Source organism: Protomyctophum parallelum (assembly GCF_964188405.1).
Source record: "Protomyctophum parallelum genome assembly, chromosome: 5".
Classification (NCBI taxonomy): Eukaryota; Metazoa; Chordata; class Actinopteri; order Myctophiformes; family Myctophidae; genus Protomyctophum; species Protomyctophum parallelum.
In genome coordinates, this window is record NC_139702.1 from 40,598,438 (window position 1) to 40,611,007 (window position 12,570).

The window sequence follows — 12,570 nt, forward strand, 5'->3', positions numbered from 1 at the left end:
CGCGCGCGCCCATCCCCACAAACGGTGAGGAAAGCGGCTATAGTGAGCTTCCACCTGAGGGCCTCTGACTGACCCACATAGGGCTGTGTGTGCCGGTGCTTGATGCGTCCCACTTTTCCACTTGACTATGCGTCATTAAACCCACATCACGGCACGCTGTCTGCTGTCCGCAGGGCTGAGGCGGACGGGCAGGGATCACTGCCTACCTGACTGGGCTTATAGGCTGGCATAGGCTCCGCACACACACACACACACATGAACACACACGCACGCACACACATGAATGAACACAAGCACACATATGAACACACGCACACACAGCCACACACACACACACACACACACACACACACACACAGCCACACAGTCACACACACTCACACATGAACATACACACACACACCACACACATGCTGTTTGTGGCTGTCACGCTTATTATGGCACGCACGCGCGCACGCCCAATTATACATCCATCCATGGACGCACATGCCATGGTTTCTGCCTCATTCTCCAGTATGAAAGTAGTTTCCTGTCGTCTTGCAGAGCATTGAAGTGCTACCACTCTCCTCTCCTCAGCCTCTGACACACATATACTGCCCCTCTTCTCTTCTTCTTGTGCTCTTACCCCCCCTCTCTCACACACACATACACAGAACGAGAACACACCAGACATTGAAGATCTCAAGATTTTTCGGTCCTTTTGCATCTCTACCGCCTACTGAGCTGAGCAGGCTTCCCGCGGAGCCCGGTGGCTCTCCACTCCTCCTCTAATTAGCCTTGAAGAACTGTGAAGGATCATCATCATCATATTTATTTCTCAGAAGACACGTAGACACAGACTGGAGGCTTATACTGGAGGCTGGCACTGGGCAAAGCTCTCTCTCTCTCTCTCTCTCTCCCTCACTCACTCACTCCATCTATCTCTCTCTCTCTGTATTCACACTCGCAGCCTAGGGCTTCCTCAGTGGCGGAGCAAGAAGGGAAAGTGCAGGCTGGTTTGCTTTGACAGAGAGGAGAGGAGAAGACAGAAGCGGATCAGAGAGGAGCGCAGCGCAGCGCAGCGGAGTAGAGTGGAGATCTGAGCGAAGACGGGAGGCAGAGAGTGATGGAGATCTACTGGAGGAGCAGCTTCTTCTTCTTCTTGGCATAAAGAACACAGTGGTTTCCCACAGTCAGAGTGGTCTTCATCGTCACACATACAGTACCAGAGATCCAAGGTGAGACACTCTTCAACCTCATGCTGTGTTCTTTTTCATTCCTCCTCTGAAGTGTGTGTGTGTGTGTGTGTGTGTGTGTGTGTGTGTGTGTGTGTGTGTGTGTGTGTGTGTGTGTGTGTGTGTGTGTGTGTGTGTGTGTGTGTGTGTGTGTGTGTGTGTGTGTGTGTGTGTGTGTGTGTGTGTGTGTGTGTGTGTGTGTGTGTGTGTGTGTGTGTGTGTGTGTGTGTGTGTGTGTGTGTGTGTGGCGCGAGCGTGCACGCGCGCTGTCCGAGGTGCTGCAGCTCGACCTCAATCGGGCACGCACGCACGCATGAACAATACACACTTTTGTACAAGATTCAAATTGATGCACTTGTTGCGTTGGCATGTTATACGGTGAAGCACATACATGTTTGTCATGTATGTGCATGTTGTGTGTGTGCTATGAGGTAGTGGTTGTCAAAGTGTAGTCCGGGGACCCCCAGGGGTCCTTGAGAGGTTCCAAGGGGTCCCTCCAGCAAAATGTGTTAATGAAGCATAAAAAAACACTTTAATCCTATTTAATGCTTACGGTAGAGTCTAGGAGACGAGGCGATGTGGTGTGTAGCCTGCAGATCTGGTATCTACCCACATCTCACACATTGTGTGTGTGTGTGTGTGTGTGGCACGCGCAATGGAAATAATTCCTTTGCGAAAGTGAGCGCATGATGTCATGCCTGCTTGATACTGTATTCACCCCCCCCCCCCCCACACACACACACACCCACCCCCACACACACACACGTGTCCACTTACCGTTGTGTCTGTGAAGTTGTAGACAGACCTGCCATATACTGTAGTGTGTGCTGAGAGACGGGTATAGAGGGGGTTGAAGTGTGTGCTGAGAGACGGGTATAGAGGGGGTTGAAGTGTGTGCTGAGAGACGGGTATAGAGGGGGTTGAAGTGTGTGCTGAGAGACGGGTATAGAGGGGGTTGAAGTGTGTGCTGAGAGACGGGTATAGAGGGGGTTGAAATGTGTGCTGAGAGACGGGTATAGAGGGGGTTGAAGTGTGTGCTGAGAGACGGGTATAGAGGGGGTTGAAGTGTGTGCTGAGAGACGGGTATAGAGGGGGTTGAAGTGTGTGCTGAGAGACGGGTATAGAGGGGGTTGAAGTGTGTGCTGAGAGTAGGGCTGGGCGATATGACGATATATATCGTATTTTCGATAGAAAATGTCTATCACGAAAAAAAAGCTATATCGCTTATATCGCCGTTTCGCTTTACGGCAGTATTTTACGTCACAGCGCTTATATACGGCATGCCCAGCAGCCCACCACGCGCACTGAAAACAGTGAGCCAACACCTTTCGGATGTCTTCTCTATTATATACTCTAAGGCCAACACGACCACAACACAAGCCGAGGTGGTGCTTGCACCTAAAAGAGGGGCAACGTCTTCCATTGTATGGATATGGAAGTGGTTTTGATTACATGAAGGGAGATGATGACTGACGAGATTCAGAGCGGTGTAAGGGGCACGTTCGGAAATACCACACCGGAGCGAACTCATCTATCAGTTTGCATTGCACAGTGCGCCTAGTGCGCTATTTCCGAACGCGCCCTAAAGTAACCGGTCATTCACTGTTATAAATGCAGGTTTCATGTTGGGTCAAATTGATAAATTGCGTGAGCCACGCATGTTTTACACAGTTGAACAATAAGCTTGTCCGTCGTCGGGTGCACTGCAAACTTCTTCCAAGACGAAGACGTTCCTCTTACCTGTGCAGTCCTCCTGCTGCGTGTCTGTCTTGTTTTATTGTTCCAAATAAATTATTCCATTTGAAAAGTCCTTAATTCAGCAACAGCTTACAACAACAACACAAGACGCTGACTTTGTTGTGATCATCAAAAAAAAAGGAAAAGAAAAAGCCCCACTCGTCCCAGACTCCCATATACGCACAGCTGGGCATGGAGAGTTGACGACAAGATCGCGTTCTCTCTCACTCTCTCTCACTCTATCGCCTGTAGTCAATTAAACATCGTTAAGCTGCCCAACGTCTTTAACAAATTAAACTATAACTACAACAGAACATGTTGATTCCCTATACAGAGCTTAAATGAACTGAAACAACTGTAGTGACAAACTGTGACATGAGATATTTATTTTTTCCTTAAGCCAATTTAATGCAGACACAGGCCTGTACTTCTGTGTCTGAATGGCAACGTCTTATTTCTTTCTTTTTTCTTTTTAATTGTCATAATAATAATTATTTTTAATAATACTAATAAAACTTTATTTGTATAGCACCTTTCATGACATGAAATGCAGCTCTCAAAGTGCTTTACAGAGCAATGGAGAAAAAAAGAAAAGCAAGGCAACGACATTAAAAAACAAGCAGTGATGCAATACAGTGAGGACATGAATAACAAAAAATAAAAGATCAATTAAAAGCAATGTTGTAGAAGTGGGTCTTGAGCTGTGCTTTAAAAATGTCTACAGAGGCTGAACAATTGAGTTCAGCCTCTAATTATTATTATATACATTTTATTTTGTAATATTTTTGTACTTGCTTTGGGCCTGTCTGTGCATGGGAAGGGCATCAGTATTATATTCATATAAGTAGACTGGATAATGTGAATTTAATTGTTTTTTGAGTGGTGCAACCATTATAGACAGCTATGTGTGTCCCTGTCCCTGTATCCGAGCACGGAAATAGCATAACTATTGTCACCACCAAGTGTCACTGTTGTGCAGCCTAACACAGACAGAGGCCAGGGAGGAGAGCTTGTACAGTACAGTACAGTACAGTACAGTACAGTACAGTACAGTACAGTACAGTACAGTACAGTACAGTACAGTACAGTACAGTACAGCCCAAGTACAGTAAAGTACTCGACCTGAACAAAAATCAATTATTTTAGATAACAAAATAGGTATCGTAAAAAATATGCTATATCGTGAGTATATCGTTATCGTGATAAAATAAATTCTATATCGTGATATGAGATTTTGTCATATCGCCCAGCCCTAGCTGAGAGACGGGTATAGAGGGGGTTGAAGTGTGTGCTGAGAGACGGGTATAGAGGGGGTTGAAGGCACCTACATGAATAAAGATACTACAGTTAGTTGGGTGTAGATGCAGTGGCATCATGTCAGATACTATAGAATAGATTGGTCCAACATAGCATTCTGTGTGCAGTAGCATGTCAGATAGATTGGTCCTACATAGCATTCTGTGTGCAGTAGCATGTCAGATAGATTGGGCCAACATAGCATTCTGTGTACAGTAGCATGTCAGATACTGTAGATTGGGCCAACATAGCATGTCTGTGAAGTAGTTTCCCAGCCAGCGAATTGTTTGTCTATTATCTGCATCGTCCTCTGTAAATTAATAAGTTGTGTGTGTGTGTGTGTGTGTGTGTGTGTGTGTGTGTGTGTGTGTGTGTGTGTGTGTGTGTGTGTGTGTGTGTGTGTGTGTGTGTGTGTGTGTGTGTGTGTGTGTGTGTGTGTGTGTGTGTGTGTGTGTGTGCGCGCGCGCGTGCGCGTCCAAATGACAATTTGTCTCTGGGACTAGAGAAGCTTTGGGTCTTGCCCCATCCAGTTGGGTGAGCAGTGCTTCAGGGGTTGAGTGGCCGCTTGGCAACCGGAAGGTTCCCAGTTGATCAAAGTGTCCTTTGAGCAAGACGCTGAACCCCTAATTGCTCCCGAGGTCCCTGTGTTTTAATTTTGTGTACTGTACACAAAATTAAGTACATAATGCACTTAACCCTCTTATGGCCACCCTTAATATCATCTTATTGTGCCTTAGGCCAACTTTGGCTGACTTTTTGAATGACTATAGAATAATGTGCGATATGACCACAATGTCACGAAATATCTCATTTTAAAGCTGCACATCTCTAGTTTACACCGAAAAAAAAAAGATGTTCCTAGCATGTTCCTTCGTTTACTTATAAGCACTTTAGTACACCTTGGTTTGACTTATCACTGAAACCAAGGTCTACTAAAAAGCTTATAAGTAAACGATGGAACAAGCTATAATCATAATTATTTTTCATTGTAAAGTAGTGACTTGGAGCTATAAAATGAGACATTTCGTGACATTGTGGTCATATCTCACATTTTTCGATTGCCATTCAAAAAGTCGCCAAATCTGGCCAATGCTGGCCAATGCCCCATTTCTTAATTCGTCATTTTAATGCAATAAGAGGGATCAGCGATCTAAATACAATACATCACGTTTTACTTTCGATTTCAAAGTAATACCCAGAAGTTCCACTTGATGGCAGTAACGTTCCATTATTCTGATTTTGACAAAAGTGTTAAATCTGGCTAAATCACTTCCTGTCAAACGAGGTAAACAAAGGAAGCTAATTTGACCCCTAGCTTATAGCTTGGCCGTCCGGATTGCTAAACTAACATTAGCTTTGTCATAACTTAGTCAGATTAAGCTTAAAAACGGCCAGGAACATCCCAAAATATCACATTTTTTGCCGCGGATCACATAGAGACGGCGCGCGTGCACGATAGTGCACGATCGCGCGGGTTTCGGCCGGTTTTTGGTAGATTACATAAAAATAATTAAAAGAATGTCAAACAATTGCAATATTTTGTTATAAAAAGACGTACTGACAGGGCAGTACGTCTACTACGCAGATAACGTCATTGGCTTGGAGGGATTTGTTGATTTACTACGTCAATTAACATGGCAGTCTATGGGCTTGACGTAGTCTTGGCATTCAGGGGGTTAAGCGTAGACTCCAGATGCTGTTTTAGAGACACTGAACAATGAGTCTGAAGCATTTAGTTTCATACAAGTAAGACGCGCAAACGCGGGAAGCGAACGCAGCTCGTGTGTGTGTGTGTGTGTGTGTGTGTGTGTGTGCTACAGCTGCGCCCTGTGTGTGTGTGTGTGTGTGTGTGTGTGTGCTACAGCTGCGCCGTGTGTGTGTGTGTGTGTGTGCTACAGCTGCGCCCTGTGTGTGTGTGTGTGTGTGCTACAGCTGCGCCCTCTGGTGGCGGGCGGGTGGTGTCACAGCGGGACAGACACACACACAGACAGACAGACATGATCTGCAGGGTCTCATAGTTAGTGCTCATTGCGTTCGCAATTAGACACAGACTCATCAGACTCCTCATCCCAGGAAGACCACACACATCACAATGGTAAATGGTGCATTTATATAGCGGTTTACAGAGATTGTGCATTACATTCATCCATTCACACACACATTCATGCACTGATGGCGGAGGAAACCTGCACACCGGGAGCAATTAGGGGTTCAGCGTCTTGCTCAAGGACACTAACTCTGGGGGACCACGGGATCGAACATGGGAACCCAAGTATGAAAGAAGGCTATTTTTAGACTGCAATCTTTAATTATGGGATATTATTATTCATGATTTTAATATTTATGCAGGCGTTTGTCATCTTCTATTATCTGCTGTATACCTCTGATATATTGTGTCTTTTCTGTGTTCGGACCCCCTGTGGACTTTCAAAGAGTGCTTTGAAGGAAGTGGACATGTTCCAATATTTAGCAGTTTGCTTCCTCTTCGGTGAATTCAACGTTCCAACATGATATTGTTGATCCTTGCATGTCTTTGAAGGAACATGTCTGTTTCACTCACCCCCTCAGCTGCCTTCCCTTTATACCAGTGGTGGAAACTAAGTAACTAAGTACATTTACTCAAGAGACAAGTACTGTATTTTTTACTGTTACAATTTTGAGGCATTTGTACTTTACTTGAGTATTTACAATTTCCAATACTTTTACTTCTACTTCCTGAGCAGGTGTTACCGATTAAACTAAGGCACTGTTCCATTTAGTGCGGTTCTCAAACATTTTATTTTCAAGGACCCCTATAACTCTGAGTGTACAGATGGAACCAAATGGACCCTTACGGATCCATTTGGTTCTATTTGTAATTGTGTACACTCTCAGAGTTACACACCCGTACAGGGCCATTTGGAACACACTCAAGGACGCTTTGAGACCCACTGTTGTAGCAGAGTCTTTCCAGTGAGCCAACATGCACAAGAATCAGCACCCTGACTCTGTTGGACCAGAATGGAACAGAGCCTTCATTAGTATCAGAGGTAACGCCTGTGAAGGAAGTAGGGAAAGGGCCCCATAGATATTAAAATATAGATGCCTCATTGGCTGCTGCAGTTCATTGGAGCGACATGTCTCCATTGAAGGCAGGAAGTCAAGCGAAGTGCGATAGGGAAGCGTGGAAGGCACGCTGCGTCGCTGCCCAAGCGACTCCTCCATGTCTCTCGCTGTCACTCAACTGACTACTGGCCATTCACAGCGCGTCTTTTCCGGGACTCCCGTTACCATTATGCTGCTTCCGGATGCTTCCGCTATGCTTCGCAAGGAATCTCGGGAAAATTGTGCCTACAAATTTTGACACTCACCCCAGAGCCGGAAGAGGCGTCTACCTTTATAATTATGTACAAGTTCTTTCCATATATCCTCACGGCCCATAGGTTGAGAACCACTGCTTTGAAGGAGCTGGGTGCGTTCCAGTTACAAAACGCAACGAGGTGGTGGGCTCCCGCCTCACATTTGCCTTTAATCGATTGATGAAAAGGGCTGACAGGGCAGTGGAACCGTGGAGCAGCTTTTAGACATAAATTCACTGAGATAATTGTTGTCAGAGAGCCGAGGGTAGACACAACCAGCCATGAGCCACATGTGGATGGACAGACATCACAGTGTGGAATTCTCCCTGCTCTCACACTAGACGTGGAAAGTAATTTAGTACATTTTACCCAAAAGACTGTATATTTCTCTTAGGTACTTTGTGAGCATTTCCAATCCGATATTCTGTACAGCGTATGTCTACTCCACTACATCTATAGGCAATTACTGTAGGCCTACTTACCGTATATTGTGCCAAATATAAGACGACTCTGATTATAAGACGACCCCCACAAGACTCATTTGTGGGAAAAGAACATTAAACGTCAAATAGTCTAGTCCTCGATTATAATACGACCAGAGGCTGGAAATTGCACAGGTGAAAGGAGTTGGCCTCATTAGGCCCACTGGCAGAGCCTGACCAGAGCCTTTTGTGGTGGTTCTGGAGAACAGTGGGTCCAACCGACTATACCGGGCATTGCACTCCCTTGCGGGGGTGTGGAACGCGTGTGTCGAATGTGAAGTCGGTGGGGCAAATGGTTCTCGAGTTACGTGCATTACACACACACACACACACACACACACACACACACATTTATAGTTAGATTTCCATTGGGGTGAAAAAACTGATTCAAATGACTTGTTTTTACACATTTTGAACTTGTGAAATGGGACATTCTGTAATATGAGTATACCTTTACTTCTAGCACTTGATATTTTGAGGCCTTTTGTGCTTTTACTCAAGTACATTTTGAATACGGGACTTCTACTTCTAACAGACATTGCAGTATTGATATTTTTACTTAGGTACTTTTTCCACCACTGGCTCTAGGGCAGTGCACGTTATCAAACCTTTTCATGTCAAGGACCCCTAAATCGACATTTATTAGCCTGCGGACCCCCGTTTGAAAATATGTGCCAGGGGCCCCCATAAGAGAAGATTTTTATTTACGGCTCTAGCAGTGATTCTCAACCATTTTAATTTCAAGGACCCCCAGTTTGACATGCATTAGTCTACGGACCCCCATTTAATGGCATTTCTATCTCTGCGACCCCAATTTATATTGTGAAATCAATGTTAATTTAACTCTTGAGAGTGTACAAATGGAACGAAACGGACCCGGTCCATTTGGTTCCATTTGTAGTCTGAGTTACAGACCCATAAGGCTCCATTTGGTTCCTAACAATCATTTAGGTGGGGACACCCTGGAACTCCCTCAAGGACCCCTGGGGGTCCCCGGACCCCACTTTTGGACCTGTGGCTCTCGGGCATTTCAGATCCCACCCTGCACCCTCACCCACTCTGCCAGCCCTTGCCTGCATGCTCTCTCTGCACTGCCAGTCTTGGATGGTATACATACTTGGCACGGTGAGCCCGCAGAGCTCAATTCAGGGACCGCGGCTTTGTTTATCTGCATTCCTCCACACTGTATCCCCCGCTATAGCTATAGCTAGTTGTTTTTCCCATTGCAGTCTGCTCCGGCTCCACGCGCCTCCTCAGGCCATCATCATCACCGTGTCTTTCTGCTTCTGAAGCCAGCCAGCTCTCCAAAGCGCCATGCCGTCAACACACTTCATCTCTCTCTCATCTCTATCTCTCTGCCATGCTTTTGTTTTTTTTACTCCCTCTCCCCTCGTTTCAACTTAATTACAATTGTTGTTTTTGTGTGTCTCGCACCTTCCTACCTACATGACTGCCTGCCTAAATATGTCCCAAACCGCCCCCTAAGGTCTTCCACTGCTGGCCTGCTCGCTTTGCCTAAAAAAATGGCAACTAAAAAATACGGGGAAGCAGCTTTTTGCTTCTACGGGCCGACGGCATGGAACAAGCTCCCACTGTACCTTCGTCAGGCAGCCTCTGTAGACATTTTTAAAGCACAGCTCAAGACCCACTTCTACAACATTGCTTTTAATTGATCTTTTATGTTTTGTTATTCATGTCCTCACTGTATTGCATTACTGCTTGCTTTTTAATGTCGTTGCCTTGCTTTTCTTTTTTATTCTCCATTGTTCTGTAAAGCACTTTGAGCTGCATTTCATGTCATGAAAGGTGCTATACAAATAAAGTTTTATTATTATTATTAGGGCCCCAAATCATAACCTTGTGTGTGTGTGTGTGTGTGTGTGTGTGTGTGTGTGTGTGTGTGTGTGTGTGTGTGTGTGTGTGTGTGTGTGTGTGTGTGTGTGTGTGTGTGTGTGTGTGTGTGTGTGTGTGTGTGTGTGTGTGTGTGTGTGTGTGTGTGTGTGTGTGTGTGTGTGTGTGTGTGTGTGTGTGTGTGTGTGTGTGTGTGTGTGTGTGCGCGCGCACGCACGTGTGTGAACTGAGTGGTGCTGTACTATACGTACTGTAATGATTGTGATGTTAAATACCTGTAAAGGGTCCACTTTGATTTCTAACTATTGATCTGATCTTTTAGCCGGGGACACCCTGTAACCCCCCTCAAGGACACCCCACTTTGAGAACCACTTGTATACTCAATGTTTTTTTTTACCTATTAAACCTACAGTACAGTACAGTGGGTCTTTCATTTTCGTAATGCTTGCCGGAAATGCTGTCCATAACGGAGTCCCCCTTTAGCTCCATCGGCCTCCAGCCCATTTCTCATCAGGAAAGTGCACATAAAACTCCATTATGGTGTTATGGGAGATGTAAAACCACTGAACAGCAAATAAAGCCACACAAATGCTGCATGCCAACAGGTGTATTGTGTGGCAGACGGAGCAGCTGGCAGTTTAAAGTGCTGTGCTCCCGTGCGCTGCATGGGTCAGAGCTATTGGCTCGGAGGTTATATTCAACAGAACTGTTGCATGATGCATGGTCAGCCACTCGGCCCCCGGGCGAGCGGGCCCATTTACAGACTTTCGTGCTTTTTGGCTAAAGCGGAAAATTAGTTTCAGCGTTTTTTGGACCCTTTGCCAACTCCATTAACCTAACCGACACAAAGGCCACTGTCCGTGGCTTTGTATCAACACACTCAGGAGTTCACGTTTCTCATGCACGGTTTGGCTCGAAGGAAGGCCATAAAATGTTGCCCACCATGCGTTTTTTGGTGATGTGGGAGAAGCGAGGAACGGGACCACACGTCTCTCCTTTTAAGTCTGGGTGCTTCGGATAATAATAATAATAATGAATTGCATTTTTATATCGCTTTTCCAAGTGCTCAAAGAGCTTTAAAATGGTTCATTCATTCATACATTGGGAGGTGAAGCTGCGAACAGTCGACACCAGCGTCCTCACTTCCCACACACCAATGGTGGCAAGCTCACACCAACCGACTCATTGGACACAATGTAGGGTTCAGTGTCTTGCCCAAGGACACTTCAACCTGTGGACAGGAGGAGCCGGGATTCGAACCTCCGACCCAGGGATCATTGGACGACCTGCTCTACCTCCTGAGTAACAGCCGCCATGAGGCCACGAACAGCTGCGTAAAACATTGGATGAGCCTATATGATTCAACAGGCGACATTTTCTTTGTTTTGGCAGTATAGTGACTAAAGCCCTTGCAATTCACTGCTGATGTAAAGTATATACTGCTGTCTCACTGATGCAAAGGACTCCTTATACTGCGCTTGTTCCACCATGATGCTGTCCAGCAACGCACTTGCAACCACCTGCAAGTACACCAGCCTACTTTGTGAATTTCCTTGCTGCCATGTAGAGTAAAGCTCTTTGTCCATTGACAGGACGAAGCACGGGGTGGAACATATTTCCGTGACAGGTTCCCCACTGAGTACACACCTGTGCCCTTTTAAGATGTCTTTCGACCTTAAGAACTTGGCTTTCCAAGCACCGCATCACGAACGACGGGGCAGTGCCACTGCCGAAGCTGTCATAGACGTCATATGACTCTTGCAACAATGGCTCTGCATGCAACATTTCTTTTAGGCATTTTATAGCCATAGGATTTCTGCTCCTTTATGTGTCAACTTGTGGCCAACATAATAACGGTACAAATAGTTGACTCATGATATTTTGCCTTTGTTTAACCCATTGACGCCTGGTGCAACGTATACGTTGTTCTACCCTTGATGCCGGCGCGCTCTCTGTGTCTCATCAGCTATTGCTATACATGTAGCAACATAACTATAAAAAAAACAAACATCAGAATTTGAAGGTTTTCAGAAACCTTAGGTCAGGCCCTAGAAGGCGTTCCCAGATTCGGCCTCAGGCATCAGTCATGCACTCAGTTTCGCCTCTGGTCTTCATCAAAGTCTTTATCACCACTCTAAAGGTGTAGGCTGTGGTGCCAAGCAGCAAGACAAACAGGTCTTATTCATCAGTATATGATATTATAATTACACACCACACTGACTACAGCTAATCACCAGACAAGTTCTTACACACAGTCACCTTTTAAATGTCGCTCACTCACCTACAGTATCACGTGGAGAAACCTTTTGTTGACATTTTGTGCATGCAATTATCGGTGGTAGATAAATCACACCCGTGTGATCTGAGTGGTGCAACTCCGTGTGGGGGTCCCCGGAACATCCAGACCCCGAGGAACGCACCCACATGGTGTGATCTGAGTTGTGCAACTCCGTGTGGGGGTCCCCGGAACAGCCAGACCCAGAGGAACGCACCCACAGGGTGCCGGCTTGGTTCTGGCGAGCCGCCCCGCGTCCGAAACGGTTGAGAAATGACAGTTACCGTGATGCTATTTCCGTGCTCGGACGGACCCAGGGACCCAGGGAAAACACATTGCTAAACACATATACACCTACAGATTTGGTCCAAACAACA

At 45.9% G+C, this 12,570-nt stretch overlaps 1 protein-coding gene across 1 annotated transcript in view; it reads left to right on the top strand.

Moving 5' to 3' along the window:
• Window positions 1–1,043: 1,043 nt before the first annotated feature.
• Window positions 1,044–12,570, top strand: part of LOC310859086 (phospholipid phosphatase-related protein type 5-like) — a 97,263-nt gene continuing 85,736 nt past the window's right edge. The window contains exon 1 of the mRNA XM_083765465.1: window positions 1,044–1,217. The gene's annotated coding sequence lies outside the window, so the exon portion shown is untranslated. The remainder of the gene's footprint in view (window positions 1,218–12,570) is intronic.